The sequence below is a fragment of the Chaetura pelagica genome, unplaced genomic scaffold, assembly GCF_000747805.2.
Source record: "Chaetura pelagica isolate M959 unplaced genomic scaffold, ChaPel_1.0 scaffold177, whole genome shotgun sequence".
Taxonomy (NCBI): domain Eukaryota; kingdom Metazoa; phylum Chordata; class Aves; order Apodiformes; family Apodidae; genus Chaetura; species Chaetura pelagica.
This window is the reverse complement of record NW_009953803.1, coordinates 558258-564257: the sequence shown is the minus strand read 5'-3', so window position 1 is coordinate 564257 and position 6000 is coordinate 558258.

Below are 6000 nucleotides of genomic sequence, written 5' to 3'. Positions count from 1 at the left end.
AGCTGAGAATTTCTCTTCAACAGTTGAGGATCTCTTCACTATCCAGGGTGGCTGTAACGTGCTGCCTGTGGAAACCCAGGGAGGTGCTCACCACTTAGCCCAGGGCCTCCCAAGAGCCGAGTGAAGCCAAGTCCCACTCCCATGGGCAGGGAAGTCTCTCCTGCAGCTTTTCTTGTCTCCGTGATGGGAAAGACACGGAGTTACGGGCTCTGGGATGTGGGTGGCTGGATGCTTCCCAGGCTCCAGCCCTGGTTGTTGATGGCTCACAGGGGATTACATGATCCCAGGAATCATCTGGTTGACTTTGGAGGTGTCACTCTGCTGTGTGCCTGCTGGGGGGCTGTGCCCAGGTGCTGCAGGGTCAGAAATCCAGGAGGCCAAGTGACACCAAAGCATACATTTGCTTTTGTACTTGAAGGTGCCTCTCTGCCCCTGCAGCTGCCCTGGGGACAGGGGGTGTGGGTGGGAGCATCCTGGTGCTCACTGCTGCTTCCCAGGCACCCAACACTGGCTGGTTTTCCCATTGAGGTGTAGGACACCTCCTCCCTGTGGCCCCTTCTCCCTGGTGGTGGCCATAGTGCCATGTGCCATGGCTGGTGGTGCTGGAAATGGCACAGGGCTGCAGGTGGAGGGGAGAGCTGAGCCCTCTGTCAGGAGGAGCTGGTGTTGCCTGGCCCTGATGGCAGCAGCTCGGGGAGCTCAAGTAGCCAGAGTCAGATTGGAAAGAAAAGAAAACCTCAGAACTTTTATCAAGATCATCTGCAAAGACAAAAAAAAAAAAACAACAAAAAAAAACAACCCAAAAAATGCTCTCGCATGTAAAGGAAGAAGCAGCTGAGGGAGTTTTCTGGCGTGTGGGTGTGTGGGGTTGCTCAGCTCAGTGACACGTATCCTGCAGCGCCCGGATCAGCGCGGGGCCACCAGCCCTGTGTCCATGGGCCACCCCCTCCCTCACCACCCCGGGCTGGCCCGTGCCACTCCACAACAGCCCGTGCTCTCCCACCCCACCCCACACTGCTCCATGAGGTCCCATGTTGTCCCATACCATCCCGCACCATCCCAGAGGACACCAGAAGACCAGCAGTAGCTCAGGGACTCAAACCACCAGGTCCTTCAGCTGAAGAGCAGACACCAGCCCTCACTCACATCCCACCATGCCTGAGAGGGGGAATATTGGGGGGGGGGGGAAACGTTGACTTGCCAGAAGGGCTGATTTCTTCCCAAATTCTGGACTGCCTTTTCCCAAGCCCCATGGCAGGCAGGGGTGCTGCATCTCAGTTGCTCACACCAACACCCCCCACTTGTAAATAGCTGTAAATTGTCACAGTTAGGAAATGTAGAACCATTTGAACTTTAACCTTTTTTTTCTTTCTTTCTCCAGTGAGGTCCAGCTGTTGCCCAGCCCGTGGAAGGGCTGAACTTCCCATTCCAAACCAACCCTTTCCCAGATCACTGCACCTTCTGTGCGTGGGAAGATCCATCAGCAGGGCAGCAGGATTGGGCTGCAGAGCTGCCCTGGAGAAATGGGGTTTCCCTGGGAAAAGACCTGGTGATGATTCTTAGTCATTGATTTCCCTGCGAAATCGAAGGGTGGGGCCAGAGCCAGCTGGGAGCCTGGAGCTTTCCCATCACAGGTACTGGGAGGAAGGTGGTGGAGCTGGAGTGTGTCCGGTTGTCCCAGTGTCCCTGCTCCCTTGAGCTGGGCTGCCAACTGGGATGAAAGCCAGAGTGAGATACTGGAGTGGGATGCACCGTGGCCCCAGAGAAGATGTTTGTAGTCCCACCCTACCCTGGCAGGGGGTCTGGCAGTGGTGTGGTGGTCCTGGGGGGATCACAGGGCCACAGGGGGGTGGGAGCACCCAGCTCTGCAAACCTGCACGGAGAGAGGGTGACACCTCCCCAGAGGCTGATAAACATCACCCCCCCAAACGATTGATAGGGTGACACAGGCCCAGTGCTGGGAAAAGCTGACATGAGGCAACTCGGGTGGTGTGGGTGGGAAACCATCACCGAAAGCTGGAGCCCACTTCTGAGAAATGATGTCAAGATGGGGGCTCAGGCTGGCAGCCCCCCAGGAGTGACAGCAGCCTGAAGGGACCTGCAATGGCTCCTTCACAGCCTCTTTGGCTGCTCTGAGGGTTAAAGGTGGCAGGGACTGAAATAATTAGGGACATTCCTTGTGTATGCATCACCCCCAGTGCTGGGAGGGGGGAGCTGGTGCTGCTGGCCCAGGGGCTGGGACAGACCCTTCCTGAGCTGGGGAGGGGGAGGCAGGACCTGGTGTGAACCCAGCCTGGACTGGGGCTCCTTGTCTCCAAAGGGCTGGTTTTGCTTCCAGCTGTGGCCAGTAGCAGAGCACAGGTGGGTCCTGATTTAATCACCCCAGGTTGGTCCCCGACTGATTCAGAATGATGATCCAAGGGTTAATTTGGGTGTTGTGATTCTTTTTTCCTGCTGGGGTCCTCTTGCTCTCACTTGGAGGACAGGCTGGGGAAGGGGGCAAAGTTGCACACTGGGCTGGTTCTGGTTGGACCTTTCTATAGCTGCATTGGTAGATGGTAGCACCAGAAAATAGAGGAACCAGCTGAAGACACCCCTGGGGCAACTGAAAGCAGAATTTTTCCTTTGTTCTGTGGCCAAAGTCAAGGCCCTTTTATCTTTTTTTTCAAGCCCCCAAGCCAAGGTTGGCTGCCCACAGTCAGCACACAGCAATGAAGAGCAGCAGGGCAGGCTGGAGCTGTGGGGCAGCATCACTGCACACGGGTGGGCTGGATGGAAACCCCTGGGCAGACCCAGGTGTGGATGGTGGGAGGGTCAGAGCTGCAGGGGCTGCAGCAGCCTTGGCAGTGCCACCTTCACAGTCCTGGCTCTGTAGGAAACTGGGAAGCTACAGTCCATGATTTGAGGTGGGCTGAGCTGGTGCCTTTCCAGTTAAATAGGCAGAAGTTTTTCCTCAGTACCAGGCAGGCACAGGAGGAAGAGCAGTTTTCCCACCCAGGTGCTCTTGGCCATGATGGGGAGCAGCCCTGGGATTCCTCCCAGGCCATTCCCAGGGTGCATCCCCCTCTTCACCTCTGGCTGTTTCCTTTGGTGCTTGGCACCTCTACCTGGCACCTCTGCCTGGCTGTTTGAGCTAAGGATGACCTGGGCTGCATCACCCCTGCTTTAGGAGCTGGGTCCTTCCCTACGTCTGTCCTGGCTGCTCCAAGTCCTGGGTTTTATGGAGGGACAGGACGAGGCAACTAAGAACCAGCATCAGAACCCACAGGGCCCAGTGGCTGCTGCAGTGGAGCTGGGATGTAACCAACAAACTCTTCTCCTCTGTAATTCTTGATGGCCTGATTTTGGATTACCCTACTGGACCATCATCTTGTTTCTGAGTCAATTCCAGCTTTGCCTTTATGAAATCCTCATGGAGAAGCCACAACTCTTCCTCCAGGCTGTTTGCTGTTCCTCACTTTCAGAAGATAGTGAAGAAGCCAAATATAACATTTTATAAGATGAAAAAAAAACCCAAATGTGGGTCACCAGGCAATGTCTAGCATCAGCATATGTAGTATCTTTTGGATCAGTGGCTGAGTTTACAGCCTAGAAGTGTTTCAGACCCTGTGCTGGGCTGGGCTGCCTGGTGCTGAGCCAACCTGGGGCTCCAGAGCTGCTGCAGCCACAGAAATGGGCTTTTTCTGCATAAATTGAATTACATGGAGTAGGATGAAGCCAGACGAAGGAGCCTTTGCAAACTGCATCACATTTCCTGGTGGTGTATTCTTGCAGTAACTAGAGAATCAGCCCTGGCTCCTGGCAGCTCACCCTGGGGAGGGGGGGTAGTAAATAAACTGTCATACTGAAATAGATGAGAAATGATATTTAGTCTGACATTTAAATGTTAGCAGAGTTACAGGGAGACATTAAGTGATTAAGCTGTTGAAAGCATCATCTGTATTTATTGCTTTGGTTTGTGGTATCTGTTTGTAGATAATAACATCTCTTTCTAGTTATTGATTTTATTTTTAATTTTTAGGGCATGCAAAACCTCTCTGCCTGAAGCCTGGTGAGCAGGACCTGGGGCTGGGCCTGCCTGGGCAGGGGCTTGATGCAGCTGTAGCTCCTGGGACTAGCAAGTTCTGTGTGATGTAAGTCACTACTTTTATTTCAGGTAGGTCAGAAAACAGTTTTGCTGGCAAAAAAAAATAATTAAAAAAAGAAATAATTTTAAAAACTCATCTTCTCTGAATTTTTAAGCAGCCAAGGTGCTTTGGGCCAAGCAGGTGTCTTTAGAGCACCCTCTCAGCAGAGCTCCCATTATCAGCTTCTGTGAGGAACACTGATGGAGCATCAGGGAATCAAAGTATTGGTTTCCCACTACTGATACAAATTCCACTTAGAAACAAGGTTGTTCAAACAGGAATGTCCTTCAGACCCTTTCAGAAAAGTATTATTTCTAGTGAAAGCAGTTGGCACTTTGCTTGTGAAGTGCAGATAAACCCAACATGAGTTCCTGGAGAACCAAATGATGTGGCACGAGGAGGGTGGTCCTGCAGGAGCCCTCTGCCTGCTGCTGCCCCCCTGGCTCAGGGGGCTGTGCCAGGGCTGGGGCTTCAGGCAGAGCAAACCCCTGAGAGGGGATTTCCACCCACAGCCCCATTCCCAACACTTCCCAGGCTGGGAAGGCACTGGGTACCTTGGAGGGTGCTGGTGCCTGCTTGGCAGCCACCTGGTTCCTGGCTCTTGAGCCCTCTACAGCCACACTGACTGTGCTGACAGCCTCCCAGGTTATTGGCAGTGGTCAGTTTTGCTTCTTAAATCAGGGGCTGAGGGAGTGTCTGGCTGTGGTGGTGCCTGGGAAGGGTCTGGGTTTGCTGCACAGAGGGCAGGTGCTGCCCAGCAGCTCTTCTGCGCTGGACGTCACCTCAGCTCCACCTGGTATTTTGGGTGGAGCTGAGGCAAAAGGGAGTTTCTGCACTGCTCTGTCACCTGCCCGAGGAGTCACTGCACTGAGTCTGTGCCCGACTTACCTTAAAATGTGTGTGGTTCTGTCCTACAGGTGGTGTGAACCTCGCAACACGTCTGTCAGTGAGGGCGACAACCCCTTCTCCTACTTCTCTGCTCCTCTTGCCACCCTGACCCCCAGCCCTCCAGCTGCAGGATGGAGCTCGAGAGGAGCAGGCCAGGACCACAGGCAGCAGCTGGGTGGTCATCCATCACCCATCACCCGTGGGCCAAGGCAGGAAGCTGCCTCAGAGCAGGGATGCCCTTGGTGTCCCAGCGCCCGGCTGCCCTGGCTCCTGTGGGTGCTGCTGCTCCAGACCCACCATCCTCTGTCCCAGGGTGCCCAGGAGCAGCAGCACACCCTGCAAGTGTTGAAAGCTTCTCCTCTACTCAATTCAAAAGCTCATCTTCTTTTTGTTTCCCACTCCACAGCAAACCACTGGGCTGGAGGGGTCTCTGATGGCTACAGAGGAGCCATCCACATTCACATCACAGGTGTGAAAAACCATCATTATATCATTATTATCATTATCATTATATCATCATTATATCATTATTTCTTGTCATTTTAATAGTGACACTTGACATAGGGGAGGTTAGTTTCCCACCACCTTTTCTGGATTTTTCCTGGAGTTCTGGCAAAAAAGTTTCATCCCCAGAGTGCGTGTGAGAGGATAAACTTTGCATCTGGAGAGCTGAGAAGGGCTGAGTTTAGGCAAAAATGTGCCCAGATTATAGAGGGATTGCAACCCATGCTGGGCTGGGGAGCTGCTTCAGAAGAGAATGTAACTCTTCATCAGCTGGGATGTATGTGTCATGCTAAAATAAACAGGTTGTGCAGGAAAATCTGAAAATTGTGTCATTTTTTATTATTTTTTTTTTCTGTTGATTGTATCTTTACAAAAAATTCCCCTTCAGGAAGTTGTACTCGAGACAGTGAAGTTTCTTGTGTAAAACTGCAAACGTAGTGTGTGTTGGTAGCATTTTCCTTCGCCTCCTCTCTTCCCCAGC